General features: G+C 50.9%; 1 protein-coding gene across 1 annotated transcript in view; it reads left to right on the top strand.

The window, feature by feature from the left end:
* Positions 1–20,193, top strand: part of LOC140731651 (uncharacterized) — a 50,370-nt gene that overhangs the window by 11,944 nt on the left and 18,233 nt on the right. The window lies entirely within an intron of this gene.

Below are 20,193 nucleotides of genomic sequence, written 5' to 3'. Positions count from 1 at the left end.
ACAGGATCAAAGAGAGAGAGAATGAGATGTAGAGAGAGACACAGCAGGATTAAAGATAGAGAATGGGCTGTAGAGAGAGGGACACAGTGGGATCAAAGAGAGAGAGAATGGGCTGTAGAGAGAGGGACACACAGCAGGATCAAAGGGAGAGAGAATGGGCTGTAGAGAGAGGGACACAGTGGGATCAAAGAGAGAGAGAATGGCTGTAGAGAGAGGGACACAGTGGGATCAAAGAGGGAGAGAATGGCTGTAGAGAGAGGGACACAGCAGGATAAAAGAGAGAGAGAATGGGCTGTAGAGAGAGGGACACAGTGGGATCAAAGAGAGAGAGAATGGGCTGTAGAGAGAGGGACACTGCGGGATCAAAGAGAGAGAGCATGGACTGCAGAGAGAGAGATACTGCGGGATCAAAGATTGAGAAAATGGGCTGTAGAGAGAGGGACACAGCAGGATCAAAGAGAGAGAGAATGGGCTGTAGAGAGAGGGACACAGCACGATCAAAGAGAGAGAGAATGGGCTGTAGAGAGAGGGACACAGCAGGATCAAAGAGAGAGAGAATGGGCTGTAGAGAGAGGGATACAGCAGGATCAAAGAGAGAGAGAATGGGCTGTAGAGAGAGGGACACAGTGGGATTAAAGAGAGAGAGAATGGGCTGTAGAGAGAGGGACACAGGGGGATCAAAGAGAGAGAGGATGGGCTGTAGAGAGAGGGACACATCAGGATCAAAGAGTGAGAGAATGGGCTGTAGAGAGAGGGACAGCGGGATCAAAGAGAGAGAGAATGGGCTGTAGAGAGAGGGACACAGCAGGATCAAAGAGTGAGAGAATGGGCTGTAGGGGGAGGGACAGCGGGATCAGAGAGAGAGAATGGGCTGTAGAGACAGGGACACATCAGGATCAAAGAGAGAGAGAATGGGCTGTAGAGAGAGTTACACAGTGGGATCAAAGAGAGAGAGAATGGGCTGTAGAGAGAGGGACACATCAGGATCAAAGAGTGAGAGAATGGGCTGTAGAGAGAGGGACACAGTGGGATCAAAGAGAGAGAGAATGGGCCGTATAGAGAGGGACACAGCGGGATCAAAGAGAGAGAGAATGGGCTGTAGAGAGAGGGACACAGCAGGATCAAAGAGTGAGAGAATGGGCTGTAGAGAGATGGACACAGCAGGATCAAAGAGAGAGAGAATGGGCTGTAGAGAGAGGGACACAGCAGGATCAAAGAGAGAGAGAATGGGCTGTAGAGAGAGGGATACAGCAGGATCAAAGAGAGAGAGAATGGGCTGTAGAGAGAGGGACACAGTGGGATTAAAGAGAGAGAGAATGGGCTGTAGAGAGAGGGACACAGGGGGATCAAAGAGAGAGAGGATGGGCTGTAGAGAGAGGGACACATCAGGATCAAAGAGTGAGAGAATGGGCTGTAGAGAGAGGGACAGCGGGATCAAAGAGAGAGAGAATGGGCTGTAGAGAGAGGGACACAGCAGGATCAAAGAGTGAGAGAATGGGCTGTAGAGAGAGGTACACAGTGGGATTAAAGAGAGAGAGAATGGGCTGTAGAGAGAGGGACACAGCAGGATCAAAGAGTGAGAGAATGGGCTGTAGAGAGAGGGACACAGCAGGATCAAAGAGTGAGAGAATGGGCTGTAGGGGGAGGGACAGCGGGATCAAAGAGAGAGAGAATGGGCTGTAGAGAGAGGGACAGCGGGATCAAAGAGAGAGAGAATGGGCTGTAGAGACAGGGACACAGCAGGATCAAAGAGTGAGAGAATGGGCTGTAGAGAGAGGGACACATCAGGATCAAAGAGTGAGAGAATGGGCTGTAGGGGGAGGGACAGCGGGATCAAAGAGAGAGAGAATGGGCTGTAGAGAGAGGGACACAGCAGGATCAAAGAGAGAGAGAATGGGCAATAGAGAGAGGGACAAAGCGGGATCAAAGAGAGAATGGGCTCTAGAGAGAGGGACACAGCGGGATCAAAGAGAGAGAGAATGGGCTGTAGAGAGAGGGACACAGCAGGATCAAAGAGAGAGAGAATGGGATGTAGAGAGAGGGACACAGCAGGATCAAAGAGAGAGAGAATGGGCTGTAGAGAGAGGGACACAGCGGGATCAGAGAGAGAATGGGCTGTAGAGAGAGGGACACATCAGGATCAAAGAGAGAGAGAATGGGCTGTAGAGAGAGTTACACAGTGGGATCAAAGAGAGAGAGAATGGGCTGTAGAGAGAGGGACACATCAGAATCAAAGAGTGAGGGAATGGGCTGTAGAGAGAGGGACACAGTGGGATCAAAGAGAGAGAGAATGGGCCGTATAGAGAGGGACACAGCGGGATCAAAGAGAGAGAGAATGGGCTGTAGAGAGAGGGACACAGCTGGATCAAAGAGTGAGAGAATGGGCTGTAGAGAGATGGACACAGCAGGATCAAAGAGAGAGAGAATGGGCTGTAGAGAGAGGGACACAACAGGATCAAAGAGAGAGAGAATGAGATGTAGAGAGAGACACAGCAGGATTAAAGATAGAGAATGGGCTGTAGAGAGAGGGACACAGTGGGATCAAAGAGAGAGAGAATGGGCTGTAGAGAGAGGGACACACAGCAGGATCAAAGGGAGAGAGAATGGGCTGTAGAGAGAGGGACACAGTGGGATCAAAGAGAGAGAGAATGGCTGTAGAGAGAGGGACACAGTGGGATCAAAGAGGGAGAGAATGGCTGTAGAGAGAGGGACACAGCAGGATAAAAGAGAGAGAGAATGGGCTGTAGAGAGAGGGACACAGTGGGATCAAAGAGAGAGAGAATGGCTGTAGAGAGAGGGACACAGTGGGATCAAAGAGGGAGAGAATGGCTGTAGAGAGAGGGACACAGCAGGATAAAAGAGAGAGAGAATGGGCTGTAGAGAGAGGGACACAGTGGGATCAAAGAGAGAGAGAATGGGCTGTAGAGAGAGGGACACTGCGGGATCAAAGAGAGAGAGCATGGACTGCAGAGAGAGAGATACTGCGGGATCAAAGATTGAGAAAATGGGCTGTAGAGAGAGGGACACAGCAGGATCAAAGAGAGAGAGAATGGGCTGTAGAGAGAGGGACACAGCACGATCAAAGAGAGAGAGAATGGGCTGTAGAGAGAGGGACACAGCAGGATCAAAGAGAGAGAGAATGGGCTGTAGAGAGAGGGATACAGCAGGATCAAAGAGAGAGAGAATGGGCTGTAGAGAGAGGGACACAGTGGGATTAAAGAGAGAGAGAATGGGCTGTAGAGAGAGGGACACAGGGGGATCAAAGAGAGAGAGGATGGGCTGTAGAGAGAGGGACACATCAGGATCAAAGAGTGAGAGAATGGGCTGTAGAGAGAGGGACAGCGGGATCAAAGAGAGAGAGAATGGGCTGTAGAGAGAGGGACACAGCAGGATCAAAGAGTGAGAGAATGGGCTGTAGGGGGAGGGACAGCGGGATCAAAGAGAGAGAGAATGGGCTGTAGAGAGAGGGACAGCGGGATCAAAGAGAGAGAGAATGGGCTGTAGAGAGAGGGACACAGCAGGATCAAAGAGAGAGAGAATGGGCAATAGAGAGAGGGACAAAGCGGGATCAAAGAGAGAATGGGCTCTAGAGAGAGGGACACAGTGGGATCAAAGAGAGAGAGAATGGGCTGTAGAGAGAGGGACACAGCAGGATCAAAGAGAGAGAGAATGGGATGTAGAGAGAGGGACACAGCAGGATCAAAGAGAGAGAGAATGGGCTGTAGAGAGAGGGACACAGCGGGATCAGAGGGAGAGAATGGGCTGTAGAGAGAGGGACACATCAGGATCAAAGAGAGAGAGAATGGGCTGTAGAGAGAGTTACACAGTGGGATCAAAGAGAGAGAGAATGGGCTGTAGAGAGAGGGACACATCAGGATCAAAGAGTGAGAGAATGGGCTGTAGAGAGAGGGACACAGTGGGATCAAAGAGAGAGAGAATGGGCCGTATAGAGAGGGACACAGCAGGATCAAAGAGAGAGAGAATGGGCTGTAGAGAGAGGGACACAGCAGGATCAAAGAGTGAGAGAATGGGCTGTAGAGAGATGGACACAGCAGGATCAAAGAGAGAGAGAATGGGCTGTAGAGAGAGGGACACAGCAGGATCAAAGAGAGAGAGAATGGGCTGTAGAGAGAGGGATACAGCAGGATCAAAGAGAGAGAGAATGGGCTGTAGAGAGAGGGACACAGTGGGATTAAAGAGAGAGAGAATGGGCTGTAGAGAGAGGGACACAGGGGGATCAAAGAGAGAGAGGATGGGCTGTAGAGAGAGGGACACATCAGGATCAAAGAGTGAGAGAATGGGCTGTAGAGAGAGGGACAGCGGGATCAAAGAGAGAGAGAATGGGCTGTAGAGAGAGGGACACAGCAGGATCAAAGAGTGAGAGAATGGGCTGTAGAGAGAGGGACACAGTGGGATTAAAGAGAGAGAGAATGGGCTGTAGAGAGAGGGACACAGTGGGATCAAAGAGACAGAGGATGGGCTGTAGAGAGAGGGACACATCAGGATCAAAGAGTGAGAGAATGGGCTGTAGAGAGAGGGACAGCGGGATCAAAGAGAGAGAGAATGGGCTGTAGAGAGAGGGACACAGCAGGATCAAAGAGTGAGAGAATGGGCTGTAGAGAGAGGGACACAGCAGGATCAAAGAGTGAGAGAATGGGCTGTAGGGGGAGGGACAGCGGGATCAAAGAGAGAGAGAATGGGCTGTAGAGAGAGGGACAGCGGGATCAAAGAGAGAGAGAATGGGCTGTAGAGACAGGGACACAGCAGGATCAAAGAGTGAGAGAATGGGCTGTAGAGAGAGGGACACATCAGGATCAAAGAGTGAGAGAATGGGCTGTAGGGGGAGGGACAGCGTGATCAAAGAGAGAGAGAATGGGCTGTAGAGAGAGGGACAGTGGGATCAAAGAGAGAGAGAATGGGCTGTAGAGAGAGGGACACAGCAGGATCAAAGAGAGAGAGAATGGGCAATAGAGAGAGGGACAAAGCGGGATCAAAGAGAGAATGGGCTCTAGAGAGAGGGACACAGCGGGATCAAAGAGAGAGAGAATGGGCTGTAGAGAGAGGGACACAGCAGGATCAAAGAGAGAGAGAATGGGATGTAGAGAGAGGGACACAGCAGGATCAAAGAGAGAGAGAATGGGCTGTAGAGAGAGGGACACAGCGGGATCAGAGAGAGAATGGGCTGTAGAGAGAGGGACACATCAGGATCAAAGAGAGAGAGAATGGGCTGTAGAGAGAGTTACACAGTGGGATCAAAGAGAGAGAGAATGGGCTGTAGAGAGAGGGACACATCAGAATCAAAGAGTGAGAGAATGGGCTGTAGAGAGAGGGACACAGTGGGATCAAAGAGAGAGAGAATGGGCCGTATAGAGAGGGACACAGCGGGATCAAAGAGAGAGAGAATGGGCTGTAGAGAGAGGGACACAGCTGGATCAAAGAGTGAGAGAATGGGCTGTAGAGAGATGGACACAGCAGGATCAAAGAGAGAGAGAATGGGCTGTAGAGAGAGGGACACAACAGGATCAAAGAGAGAGAGAATGAGATGTAGAGAGAGACACAGCAGGATTAAAGATAGAGAATGGGCTGTAGAGAGAGGGACACAGTGGGATCAAAGAGAGAGAGAATGGGCTGTAGAGAGAGGGACACACAGCAGGATCAAAGGGAGAGAGAATGGGCTGGAGAGAGAGAGATACAGCGGGATCAAAGAGAGAGAGAATGGACTGGAGAGAGAGAGATACTGTGGGATCAAAGAGTGAGAGAATGGGCTGTAGAGAGAGGGACACAGTGGGATCAAAGAGAGAGAGAATGGCTGTAGAGAGAGGGACACAGTGGGATCAAAGAGGGAGAGAATGGCTGTAGAGAGAGGGACACAGCAGGATAAAAGAGAGAGAGAATGGGCTGTAGAGAGAGGGACACAGTGGGATCAAAGAGAGAGAGAATGGGCTGTAGAGAGAGGGACACTGCGGGATCAAAGAGAGAGAGCATGGACTGCAGAGAGAGAGATACTGCGGGATCAAAGATTGAGAAAATGGGCTGTAGAGAGAGGGACACAGCAGGATCAAAGAGAGAGAGAATGGGCTGTAGAGAGAGGGACACAGCAGGATCAAAGAGAGAGAGAATGGGCTGTAGAGAGAGGGACACAGCAGGATCAAAGAGAGAGAGAATGGGCTGTAGAGAGAGGGATACAGCAGGATCAAAGAGAGAGAGAATGGGCTGTAGAGAGAGGGACACAGTGGGATTAAAGAGAGAGAGAATGGGCTGTAGAGAGAGGGACACAGGGGGATCAAAGAGAGAGAGGATGGGCTGTAGAGAGAGGGACACATCAGGATCAAAGAGTGAGAGAATGGGCTGTAGAGAGAGGGACAGCGGGATCAAAGAGAGAGAGAATGGGCTGTAGAGAGAGGGACACAGCAGGATCAAAGAGTGAGAGAATGCGCTGTAGAGAGAGGGACACAGTGGGATTAAAGAGAGAGAGAATGGGCTGTAGAGAGAGGGACACAGTGGGATCAAAGAGACAGAGGATGGGCTGTAGAGAGAGGGACACATCAGGGTCAAAGAGTGAGAGAATGGGCTGTAGAGAGAGGGACAGCGGGATCAAAGAGAGAGAGAATGGGCTGTAGAGAGAGGGACACAGCAGGATCAAAGAGTGAGAGAATGGGCTGTAGAGAGAGGGACACAGCAGGATCAAAGAGTGAGAGAATGGGCTGTAGGGGGAGGGACAGCGGGATCAAAGAGAGAGAGAATGGGCTGTAGAGAGAGGGACAGCGGGATCAAAGAGAGAGAGAATGGGCTGTAGAGAGAGGGACACATCAGGATCAAAGAGTGAGAGAATGGGCTGTAGGGGGAGGGACAGCGGGATCAAAGAGAGAGAGAATGGGCTGTAGAGAGAGGGACAGCGGGATCAAAGAGTGAGAGAATGGGCTGTAGAGAGAGGGACACATCAGGATCAAAGAGTGAGAGAATGGGCTGTAGGGGGAGGGACAGCGGGATCAAAGAGAGAGAGAATGGGCTGTAGAGAGAGGGACAGCGGGATCAAAGAGAGAGAGAATGGGCTGTAGAGAGAGGGACACAGCAGGATCAAAGAGAAAGAGAATGGGCAATAGAGAGAGGGACAAAGCGGGATCAAAGAGAGAATGGGCTCTAGAGAGAGGGACACAGTGGGATCAAAGAGAGAGAGAATGGGCTGTAGAGAGAGGGACACAGCAGGATCAAATAGAGAGAGAATGGGATGTAGAGAGAGGGACACAGCAGGATCAATGAGAGAGAGAATGGGCTGTAGAGAGAGGGACACAGCGGGATCAGAGAGAGAGAATGGGCTGTAGAGAGAGGGACACATCAGGATCAAAGAGAGAGAGAATGGGCTGTAGAGAGAGTTACACAGTGGGATCAAAGAGAGAGAGAATGGGCTGTAGAGAGAGGGACACATCAGGATCAAAGAGTGAGAGAATGGGCTGTAGAGAGAGGGACACAGTGGGATCAAAGAGAGAGGGAATGGGCCGTATAGAGAGGGACACAGCGGGATCAAAGAGAGAGAGAATGGGCTGTAGAGAGAGGGACACAGCAGGATCAAAGAGTGAGAGAATGGGCTGTAGAGAGATGGACACAGCAGGATCAAAGAGAGAGAGAATGGGCTGTAGAGAGAGGGACACAGCAGGATCAAAGAGAGAGAGAATGAGCTGTAGAGAGAGACACAGCAGGATCAAAGATAGAGAATGGGCTGTAGAGAGAGGGACACAGTGGGATCAAAGAGAGAGAGAATGGGCTGTAGAGAGAGGGACACACAGCAGGATCAAAGAGAGAGAGAATGGGCTGGAGAGAGAGAGATACAGCGGGATCAAAGAGAGAAAGAATGGACTGGAGAGAGAGAGATACTGCGGGATCAAAGAGTGAGAGAATGGGCTGTAGAGAGAGGGACACAGTGGGATCAAAGAGAGAGAGAATGGCTGTAGAGAGAGGGACACAGTGGGATCAAAGAGGGAGAGAATGGCTGTAGAGAGAGGGACACAGCAGGATAAAAGAGAGAGAGAATGGGCTGTAGAGAGAGGGACACAGCAGGATAAATGAGAGAGAGAATGGCTGTATAGAGAGGGACACAGCAGGATAAAAGAGAGAGAGAATGGGCTGCAGAGAGAGGGACACAGCAGGATAAAAGAGAGAGAGAATGGGCTGTAGAGAGAGAGATACAGCGGGATCAAAGAGAGAGAGAATGGACTGGAGAGAGAGAGATACTGCGGGATCAAAGAGTGAGAGAATGGGCTCTAGAGAGAGGGACACAGTGGGATCAAAGAGAGAGAGAATGGGCTGTAGAGAGAGGGACACAGCAGGATCAAAGAGAGAGAGAATGGGATGTAGAGAGAGGGACACAGCAGGATCAAAGAGAGAGAGAATGGGCTGTAGAGAGAGGGACACAGCGGGATCAGAGAGAGAGAATGGGCTGTAGAGAGAGGGACACATCAGGATCAAAGAGAGAGAGAATGGGCTGTAGAGAGAGTTACACAGTGGGATCAAAGAGAGAGAGAATGGGCTGTAGAGAGAGGGACACATCAGGATCAAAGAGTGAGAGAATGGGCTGTAGAGAGAGGGACACAGTGGGATCAAAGAGAGAGAGAATGGGCCGTATAGAGAGGGACACAGCGGGATCAAAGAGAGAGAGAATGGGCTGTAGAGAGAGGGACACAGCAGGATCAAAGAGTGAGAGAATGGGCTGTAGAGAGATGGACACAGCAGGATCAAAGAGAGAGAGAATGGGCTGTAGAGAGAGGGACACAGCAGGATCAAAGAGAGAGAGAATGGGCTGTAGAGAGAGGGATACAGCAGGATCAAAGAGAGAGAGAATGGGCTGTAGAGAGAGGGACACAGTGGGATTAAAGAGAGAGAGAATGGGCTGTAGAGAGAGGGACACAGGGGGATCAAAGAGAGAGAGGATGGGCTGTAGAGAGAGGGACACATCAGGATCAAAGAGTGAGAGAATGGGCTGTAGAGAGAGGGACAGCGGGATCAAAGAGATAGAGAATGGGCTGTAGAGAGAGGGACACAGCAGGATCAAAGAGTGAGAGAATGGGCTGTAGAGAGAGGGACACAGTGGGATTAAAGAGAGAGAGAATGGGCTGTAGAGAGAGGGACACAGTGGGATCAAAGAGACAGAGGATGGGCTGTAGAGAGAGGGACACATCAGGATCAAAGAGTGAGAGAATGGGCTGTAGAGAAAGGGACAGCGGGATCAAAGAGAGAGAGAATGGGCTGTAGAGAGAGGGACACAGCAGGATCAAAGAGTGAGAGAATGGGCTGTAGAGAGAGGGACACAGCAGGATCAAAGAGTGAGAGAATGGGCTGTAGGGGGAGGGACAGCGGGATCAAAGAGAGAGAGAATGGGCTGTAGAGAGAGGGACAGCGGGATCAAAGAGAGAGAGAATGGGCTGTAGAGACAGGGACACAGCAGGATCAAAGAGTGAGAGAATGGGCTGTAGAGAGAGGGACACATCAGGATCAAAGAGTGAGAGAATGGGCTGTAGGGGGAGGGACAGCGGGATCAAAGAGAGAGAGAATGGGCTGTAGAGAGAGGGACAGTGGGATCAAAGAGAGAGAGAATGGGCTGTAGAGAGAGGGACACAGCAGGATCAAAGAGAGAGAGAATGGGCAATAGAGAGAGGGACAAAGCGGGATCAAAGAGAGAATGGGCTCTAGAGAGAGGGACACAGCGGGATCAAAGAGAGAGAGAATGGGCTGTAGAGAGAGGGACACAGCAGGGTCAAAGAGAGAGAGAATGGGATGTAGAGAGAGGGACACAGCAGGATCAAAGAGAGAGAGAATGGGCTGTAGAGAGAGGGACACAGCGGGATCAGAGAGAGAATGGGCTGTAGAGAGAGGGACACATCAGGATCAAAGAGAGAGAGAATGGGCTGTAGAGAGAGTTACACAGTGGGATCAAAGAGAGAGAGAATGGGCTGTAGAGAGAGGGACACATCAGAATCAAAGAGTGAGAGAATGGGCTGTAGAGAGAGGGACACAGTGGGATCAAAGAGAGAGAGAATGGGCCGTATAGAGAGGGACACAGCGGGATCAAAGAGAGAGAGAATGGGCTGTAGAGAGAGGGACACAGCTGGATCAAAGAGTGAGAGAATGGGCTGTAGAGAGATGGACACAGCAGGATCAAAGAGAGAGAGAATGGGCTGTAGAGAGAGGGACACAACAGGATCAAAGTGAGAGAGAATGAGATGTAGAGAGAGACACAGCAGGATTAAAGATAGAGAATGGGCTGTAGAGAGAGGGACACAGTGGGATCAAAGAGAGAGAGAATGGGCTGTAGAGAGAGGGACACACAGCAGGATCAAAGGGAGAGAGAATGGGCTGGAGAGAGAGAGATACAGCGGGATCAAAGAGAGAGAGAATGGACTGGAGAGAGAGAGATACTGCGGGATCAAAGAGTGAGAGAATGGGCTGTAGAGAGAGGGACACAGTGGGATCAAAGAGAGAGAGAATGGCTGTAGAGAGAGGGACACAGTGGGATCAAAGAGGGAGAGAATGGCTGTAGAGAGAGGGACACAGCAGGATAAAAGAGAGAGAGAATGGGCTGTAGAGAGAGGGACACAGTGGGATCAAAGAGAGAGAGAATGGGCTGTAGAGAGAGGGACACTGCGGGATCAAAGAGAGAGAGCATGGACTGCAGAGAGAGAGATACTGCGGGATCAAAGATTGAGAAAATGGGCTGTAGAGAGAGGGACACAGCAGGATCAAAGAGAGAGAGAATGGGCTGTAGAGAGAGGGACACAGCAGGATCAAAGAGAGAGAGAATGGGCTGTAGAGAGAGGGACACAGCAGGATCAAAGAGAGAGAGAATGGGCTGTAGAGAGAGGGATACAGCAGGATCAAAGAGAGAGAGAATGGGCTGTAGAGAGAGGGACACAGTGGGATTAAAGAGAGAGAGAATGGGCTGTAGAGAGAGGGACACAGGGGGATCAAAGAGAGAGAGGATGGGCTGTAGAGAGAGGGACACATCAGGATCAAAGAGTGAGAGAATGGGCTGTAGAGAGAGGGACAGCGGGATCAAAGAGAGAGAGAATGGGCTGTAGAGAGAGGGACACAGCAGGATCAAAGAGTGAGAGAATGCGCTGTAGAGAGAGGGACACAGTGGGATTAAAGAGAGAGAGAATGGGCTGTAGAGAGAGGGACACAGTGGGATCAAAGAGACAGAGGATGGGCTGTAGAGAGAGGGACACATCAGGATCAAAGAGTGAGAGAATGGGCTGTAGAGAGAGGGACAGCGGGATCAAAGAGAGAGAGAATGGGCTGTAGAGAGAGGGACACAGCAGGATCAAAGAGTGAGAGAATGGGCTGTAGAGAGAGGGACACAGCAGGATCAAAGAGTGAGAGAATGGGCTGTAGGGGGAGGGACAGCGGGATCAAAGAGAGAGAGAATGGGCTGTAGAGAGAGGGACAGCGGGATCAAAGAGAGAGAGAATGGGCTGTAGAGAGAGGGACACAGCAGGATCAAAGAGAGAGAGAATGGGCAATAGAGAGAGGGACAAAGCGGGATCAAAGAGAGAATGGGCTCTAGAGAGAGGGACACAGTGGGATCAAAGAGAGAGAGAATGGGCTGTAGAGAGAGGGACACAGCAGGATCAAATAGAGAGAGAATGGGATGTAGAGAGAGGGACACAGCAGGATCAAAGAGAGAGAGAATGGGCTGTAGAGAGAGGGACACAGCGGGATCAGAGAGAGAGAATGGGCTGTAGAGAGAGGGACACATCAGGATCAAAGAGAGAGAGAATGGGCTGTAGAGAGAGTTACACAGTGGGATCAAAGAGAGAGAGAATGGGCTGTAGAGAGAGGGACACATCAGGATCAAAGAGTGAGAGAATGGGCTGTAGAGAGAGGGACACAGTGGGATCAAAGAGAGAGGGAATGGGCCGTATAGAGAGGGACACAGCGGGATCAAAGAGAGAGAGAAAGGGCTGTAGAGAGAGGGACACAGCAGGATCAAAGAGTGAGAGAATGGGCTGTAGAGAGATGGACACAGCAGGATCAAAGAGAGAGAGAATGGGCTGTAGAGAGAGGGACACAGCAGGATCAAAGAGAGAGAGAATGAGCTGTAGAGAGAGACACAGCAGGATCAAAGATAGAGAATGGGCTGTAGAGAGAGGGACACAGTGGGATCAAAGAGAGAGAGAATGGGCTGTAGAGAGAGGGACACACAGCAGGATCAAAGAGAGAGAGAATGGGCTGGAGAGAGAGAGATACAGCGGGATCAAAGAGAGAAAGAATGGACTGGAGAGAGAGAGATACTGCGGGATCAAAGAGTGAGAGAATGGGCTGTAGAGAGAGGGACACAGTGGGATCAAAGAGAGAGAGAATGGCTGTAGAGAGAGGGACACAGTGGGATCAAAGAGGGAGAGAATGGCTGTAGAGAGAGGGACACAGCAGGATAAAAGAGAGAGAGAATGGGCTGTAGAGAGAGGGACACAGCAGGATAAATGAGAGAGAGAATGGCTGTATAGAGAGGGACACAGCAGGATAAAAGAGAGAGAGAATGGGCTGCAGAGAGAGGGACACAGCAGGATAAAAGAGAGAGAGAATGGGCTGTAGAGAGAGGGACACTGCGGGATCAAAGAGAGAGAGAATGGGCTGCAGAGAGAGGGACACAGTGGGATCAAAGAGAGAGAATGGGCTATAGAGAGGGGGACACAGCGGGATCAAAGAGAGAGAAAGGGCTGTAGAGAGAGTGACACAGCAGGATCAAAGAGAGAGAGAATGGGCTGTAGAGAGAGGGACACAGCAGGATCAAAAAGAGAGAGAATGGGCTGTAGAGAGAGGGACTCAGCAGGATCAAAGAGAGAGAGAATGGGCTGTAGAGAGAGGGACACAGCAGGATCAAAGAGAGAGAAAATGGGCTGTAGGGAGAGAGGGACACTGCGGGATCAAATAGAGAGAGAATGGGCTGTAGAGAGAGGGACACAGCAGGATCAAAGAGAGAGAGAATGGGCTGTAGAGAGAGGGACACAGCAGGATCAAAGAGAGAGAGAATGGGCTGTAGAGGGAGGGACAGAGAGGGACCAAAGATATGAGAATGGGCTCTAGAGACTGGGACACAGCAGGATCAAAGAGAGAGAGAATGGGCTGTAGAGGGAGGGACACTGCGGGATCAAATAGACAGAGAATGGGCTGTAGAGAGAGGGACACAGCAGGATCAAAGAGAGAGAGAATGGGCTGTAGAGAGAGGGACTCAGCAGGATCAAAGAGAGAGAGAATGGGCTGTAGAGAGAGGGACACAGTGGGATCAAAGATATGAGAATGGGCTCTAGAGAGAGGGACACAGCAGGATCAAAGAGAGAGAGAATGTGCTGTAGAGAGAGGGACACAGCGGGATCAAAGAGAGAGAATGGGCTGTAGAGAGAGGGACACAGCAGGATCAAAGAGAGAGAGAATGGGTTGTAGAGAGAGGGGCACAGCAGGATCAAAGAGAGAGAGAATGGGCTGTAGAGAGAGGGACACAGCAGGATCAAAGAGAGAGAGAATGGGCTGTAGAGAGAGGGACTCATCAGGATCAAACAGAGAGAGAATGGGCTGTAGAGTGAGGGACACAGCAGGATCAAAGAGAGAGAGAATGGGTTGTAGAGAGAGGGACACAGCAGGATCAAAGAGAGAGAGAATGGGTTGTAGAGAGAGCGATACAGCAGGATCAAAGAGAGAGAGAATGGGCTGTAGAGGGAGGGACACTGCGGGATCAAATAGATAGAGAATGGGCTGTAGAGAGAGGGACACAGCAGGATCAAAGAGAGAGAGAATGTGCTGTAGAGAGAGGGACACAGCGGGATCAAAGAGAGAATGGGCTGTAGAGAGAGGGACACAGCAGGATCAAAGAGAGAGAGAATGGGCTGTAGAGAGAGGGACACAGCGGGATCAAAGAGAGAGAATTGGCTGTAGGGGGAGGGACACAGCAGGATCAAATAGAGAGAGAATGGGCAATAGAGAGAGGGACAAAGCGGGATCAAAGAGAGAATGGGCTGTAGAGAGAGGGACACAGCAGGATCAAAGAGAGAGAGAATGGGCTGTAGAGAGAGGGACACAGCGGGATCAAAGAGAGAGAATGGGCTGTAGGGGGAGGGACACAGCAGGATCAAAGAGAGAGAGAATGGGCTGTAGAGAGAGGGACACAGCAGGATCAAAGAGAGAGAGAATGGGCTGTAGAGAGAGGGACACAGCAGGATCAAAGAGAGAGAGAATGGGCTGTAGAGAGAGGGACACAGTGGGATCAAAGAGAGAGCGAATGGGCTGTAGAGAGAGGGACACAGTGGGATCAAAGAGAGAGAATGGGCTGTAGAGAGAGGGTCACAGCGGGATCAAAGAGAGAGAGAATGGACTGGAGAGAGTGAGATACAGCGTGATCAAAGAGAGAGAATGGACTGGAGAGAGAGAGATACAGCGGGATCAAAGAGAGAGAGAATGGGCTGTAGAGAGAGGGACACTGCGGGATCAAAGAGAGAGAGCATGGACTGCAGAGAGAGAGATACTGCGGGATCAAAGAGTGAGAGAATGGGCTGTAGGGGGAGGGACAGCGGGATCAAAGAGAGAGAGAATGGGCTGTAGAGAGAGGGACAGCGGGATCAAAGAGAGAGAGAATGGGCTGTAGAGAGAGGGACACAGTGGGATTAAAGAGAGAGAGAATGGGCTGTAGAGAGAGGGACACAGGGGGATCAAAGAGAGAGAGGATGGGCTGTAGAGAGAGGGACACATCAGGATCAAAGAGTGAGAGAATGGGCTGTAGAGAGAGGGACAGCGGGATCAAAGAGAGAGAGAATGGGCTGTAGAGAGAGGGACACAGCAGGATCAAAGAGTGAGAGAATGGGCTATAGAGAGAGGGACACAGTGGGATTAAAGAGAGAGAGAATGGGCTGTAGAGAGAGGGACACAGTGGGATCAAAGAGACAGAGGATGGGCTGTAGAGAGAGGGACACATCAGGATCAAAGAGTGAGAGAATGGGCTGTAGAGAGAGGGACAGCGGGATCAAAGAGAGAGAGAATGGGCTGTAGAGAGAGGGACACAGCAGGATCAAAGAGTGAGAGAATGGGCTGTAGAGAGAGGGACACAGCAGGATCAAAGAGTGAGAGAATGGGCTGTAGGGGGAGGGACAGCGGGATCAAAGAGTGAGAGAATGGGCTGTAGAGAGAGGGACAGCGGGATCAAAGAGAGAGAGAATGGGCTGTAGAGAGAGGGACACAGCAGGATCAAAGAGTGAGAGAATGGGCTGTAGGGGGAGGGACAGCGGGATCAAAGAGAGAGAGAATGGGCTGTAGAGAGAGGGACAGCGGGTTCAAAGAGAGAGAGAATGGGCTGTAGAGAGAGGGACACAGCAGGATCAAAGAGAGAGAGAATGGGCAATAGAGAGAGGGACAAAGCGGGATCAAAGAGAGAATGGGCTCTAGAGAGAGGGACACAGTGGGATCAAAGAGAGAGAGAATGGGCTGTAGAGAGAGGGACACAGCAGGATCAAAGAGAGAGAGAATGGGATGTAGAGAGAGGGACACAGCAGGATCAAAGAGAGAGAGAATGGGCTGTAGAGGGAGGGACACTGCGGGATCAAATAGATAGAGAATGGGCTGTAGAGAGAGTGACACAGCAGGATCAAAGAGAGAGAGAATGGGATGTAGAGAGAGGGACACAGCGGGATCAGAGAGAGTATGGGCTGTAGAGAGAGGGACACATCAGGATCAAAGAGAGAGAGAATGGGCTGTAGAGAGAGGGACACAGCGGGATCAGAGAGAGAATGGGCTGTAGAGAGAGGGACACATCAGGATCAAAGAGAGAGAGAATGGGCTGTAGAGAGAGTTACACAGTGGGATCAAAGAGAGAGAGAATGGGCTGTAGAGAGAGGGACACATCAGAATCAAAGAGTGAGAGAATGGGCTGTAGAGAGAGGGACACAGTGGGATCAAAGAGAGAGAGAATGGGCCGTATAGAGAGGGACACAGCGGGATCAAAGAGAGAGAGAATGGGCTGTAGAGAGAGGGACACAGCTGGATCAAAGAGTGAGAGAATGGGCTGTAGAGAGATGGACACAGCAGGATCAAAGAGAGAGAGAATGGGCTGTAGAGAGAGGGACACAACAGGATCAAAGAGAGAGAGAATGAGATGTAGAGAGAGACACAGCAGGATTAAAGATAGAGAATGGGCTGTAGAGAGAGGGACACAGTGGGATCAAAGAGAGAGAGAATGGGCTGTAGAGAGAGGGACACACAGCAGGATCAAAGGGAGAGAGAATGGGCTGGAGAGAGAGAGATACAGCGGGATCAAAGAGAGAGAGAATGGAATGGAGAGAGAGAGATACTGCGGGATCAAAGAGTGAGAGAATGGGCTGTAGAGAGAGGGACAGAGAGGGACCAAAGATATGAGAATGGGCTCTAGAGAGTGGGACACAGCAGGATCAAAGAGAGAGAGAATGGGCTGTAGAGGGAGGGACACTGCGGGATCAAATCGAGAGAGAATGGGCTGTAGAGAGAGGGACACAGCAGGATCAAAGAGAGAGAGAATGGGCTGTAGAGAGAGGGACTCAGCAGGATCAAAGAGAGAGAGAATGGGCTGTAGAGAGAGGGACACAGTGGGATCAAAGATATGAGAATGGGCTCTAGAGAGAGGGACACAGCAGGATCAAAGAGAGAGAGAATGTGCTGTAGAGAGAGGGACACAGCGGGATCAAAGAGAGAGAATGGGCTGTAGAGAGAGGGACACAGCAGGATCAAAGAGAGAGAGAATGGGTTGTAGAGAGAGGGACACAGCAGGATCAAAGAGAGAGAGAATGGGCTGTAGAGAGAGGGACACAGCAGAATCAAAGAGAGAGAGAATGGGCTGTAGAGAGAGGGACTCATCAGGATCAAACAGAGAGAGAATGGGCTGTAGAGTGAGGGACACAGCAGGATCAAAGAGAGAGAGAATGGGTTGTAGAGAGAGGGACACAGCAGGATCAAAGAGAGAGAGAATGGGTTGTAGAGAGAGCGACACAGCAGGATCAAAGAGAGAGAGAATGGGCTGTAGAGGGACGGACACTGCGGGATCAAATAGATAGAGAATGGGCTGTAGAGAGAGGGACACAGCAGGATCAAAGAGAGAGAGAATGTGCTGTAGAGAGAGGGACACAGCGGGATCAAAGAGAGAATGGGCTGTAGAGAGAGGGACACAGCAGGATCAAAGAGAGAGAGAATGGGCTGTAGAGAGAGGGACACAGCGGGATCAAAGAGAGAGAATTGGCTGTAGGGGGAGGGACACAGCAGGATCAAATAGAGAGAGAATGGGCAATAGAGAGAGGGACAAAGCGGGATCAAAGAGAGAATGGGCTGTAGAGAGAGGGACACAGCAGGATCAAAGAGAGAGAGAATGGGCTGTAGAGAGAGGGACACAGCGGGATCAAAGAGAGAGAATGGGCTGTAGGGGGAGGGACACAGCAGGATCAAAGAGAGAGAGAATGGGCTGTAGAGAGAGGGACACAGCAGGATCAAAGAGAGAGAGAATGGGCTGTAGAGAGAGGGACACAGCAGGATCAAAGAGAGAGAGAATGGGCTGTAGAGAGAGGGACACAGTGGGATCAAAGAGAGAGCGAATGGGCTGTAGAGAGAGGGACACAGTGGGATCAAAGAGAGAGAATGGGCTGTAGAGAGAGGGTCACAGCGGGATCAAAGAGAGAGAGAATGGACTGGAGAGAGTGAGATACAGCGTGATCAAAGAGAGAGAATGGACTGGAGAGAGAGAGATACAGCGGGATCAAAGAGAGAGAGAATGGGCTGTAGAGAGAGGGACACTGCGGGATCAAAGAGAGAGAGCATGGACTGCAGAGAGAGAGATACTGCGGGATCAAAGAGTGAGAGAATGGGCTGTAGGGGGAGCGACAGCGGGATCAAAGAGAGAGAGAATGGGCTGTAGAGAGAGGGACAGCGGGATCAAAGAGAGAGAGAATGGGCTGTAGAGAGAGGGACACAGTGGGATTAAAGAGAGAGAGAATGGGCTGTAGAGAGAGGGACACAGGGGGATCAAAGAGAGAGAGGATGGGCTGTAGAGAGAGGGACACATCAGTATCAAAGAGTGAGAGAATGGGCTGTAGAGAGAGGGACACAGCAGGATCAAAGAGTGAGAGAATGGGCTGTAGAGAGAGGGACACAGTGGGATTAAAGAGAGAGAGAATGGGCTGTAGAGAGAGGGACACAGTGGGATCAAAGAGACAGAGGATGGGCTGTAGAGAGAGGGACACATCAGGATCAAAGAGTGAGAGAATGGGCTGTAGAGAGAGGGACAGCGGGATCAAAGAGAGAGAGAATGGGCTGTAGAGAGAGGGACACAGCAGGATCAAAGAGTGAGAGAATGGGCTGTAGAGAGAGGGACACAGCAGGATCAAAGAGTGAGAGAATGGGCTGTAGGGGGAGGGACAGCGGGATCAAAGAGTGAGAGAATGGGCTGTAGAGAGAGGGACAGCGGGATCAAAGAGAGAGAGAATGGGCTGTAGAGAGAGGGACACAGCAGGATCAAAGAGTGAGAGAATGGGCTGTAGAGAGAGGGACACATCAGGATCAAAGAGAGAGAATGGGCTGTAGGGGGAGGGACAGCGGGATCAAAGAGAGAGAGAATGGGCTGTAGAGAGAGGGACAGCGGGATCAAAGAGAGAGAGAATGGGCTGTAGAGAGAGGGACACAGCAGGATCAAAGAGAGAGAAAATGGGCAATAGAGAGAGGGACAAAGCGGGATCAAAGAGAGAATGGGCTCTAGAGAGAGGGACACAGTGGGATCAAAGAGAGAGAGAATGGGCTGTAGAGAGAGGGACACAGCAGGATCAAAGAGAGAGAGAATGGGATGTAGAGAGAGGGACACAGCAGGATCAAAGAGAGAGAGAATGGGCTGTAGAGAGAGGGACACAGCGGGATCAGAGAGAGAGAATGGGCTGTAGAGAGAGGGACACATCAGGATCAAAGAGAGAGAGAATGGGCTGTAGAGAGAGTTACACAGTGGGATCAAAGAGAGAGAGAATGGGCTGTAGAGAGAGGGACACATCAGGATCAAAGAGTGAGAGAATGGGCTGTAGAGAGAGGGACACAGTGGGATCAAAGAGAGAGAATGGGCCGTATAGAGAGGGACACAGCGGGATCAAAGAGAGAGAGAATGGGCTGTAGAGAGAGGGACACAGCAGGATCAAAGAGTGAGAGAATGGGCTGTAGAGAGATGGACACAGCAGGATCAAAGAGAGAGAGAATGGGCTGTAGAGAGAGGGACACAGCAGGATCAAAGAGAGAGAGAATGAGCTGTAGAGAGAGACACAGCAGGATCAAAGATAGAGAATGGGCTGTAGAGAGAGGGACACTGTGGGATCAAAGAGAGAGAGAATGGGCTGTAGAGAGAGGGACACACAGCAGGATCAAAGAGAGAGAGAATGGGCTGGAGAGAGAGATACAGCGGGATCAAAGAGAGAGAGAATGGACTGGAGAGAGAGAGATACTGCGGGAACAAGGAGTGAGAGAATGGCCTGTAGAGAGAGGGACACAGTGGGATCAAAGAGAGAGAGAATGGGCTGTAGAGGGAGGGACACTGCGGGATCAAATAGATAGAGAATGGGCTGTAGAGAGAGTGACACAGCAGGATCAAAGAGAGAGAGAATGGGCTGTAGAGAGAGGGACACAGCAGGATCAAAAAGAGAGAGAATGGGCTGTAGAGAGAGGGACTCAGCAGGATCAAAGAGAGAGAGAATGGGCTGTAGAGAGAGGGACACAGCAGGATCAAAGAGAGAGAAAATGGGCTGTAGGGAGAGAGGGACACTGCGGGATCAAATAGAGAGAGAATGGGCTGTAGAGAGAGGGACACAGCAGGATCAAAGAGAGAGAGAATGGGCTGTAGAGAGAGGGACACAGCAGGATCAAAGAGAGAGAGAATGGGCTGTAGAGGGAGGGACAGAGAGGGACCAAAGATATGAGAATGGGCTCTAGAGAGTGGGACACAGCGGGATCAAAGAGAGAGAATGGGCTGTAGAGAGAGGGACACAGCAGGATCAAAGAGAGAGAGAATGGGTTGTAGAGAGAGGGACACAGCAGGATCAAAGAGAGAGAGAATGGGCTGTAGAGAGAGGGACACAGCAGGATCAAAGAGAGAGAGAATGGGCTGTAGAGAGAGGGACTCATCAGGATCAAAGAGAGAGAGAATGTGCTGTAGAGAGAGGGACACAGCGG

This window comes from Hemitrygon akajei, chromosome 1 (assembly GCF_048418815.1).
Source record: "Hemitrygon akajei chromosome 1, sHemAka1.3, whole genome shotgun sequence".
NCBI lineage: Eukaryota > Metazoa > Chordata > Chondrichthyes > Myliobatiformes > Dasyatidae > Hemitrygon > Hemitrygon akajei.
Note: the sequence above shows the minus strand (reverse complement) of the source record. Positions and strands in the feature narration are given on the sequence as shown.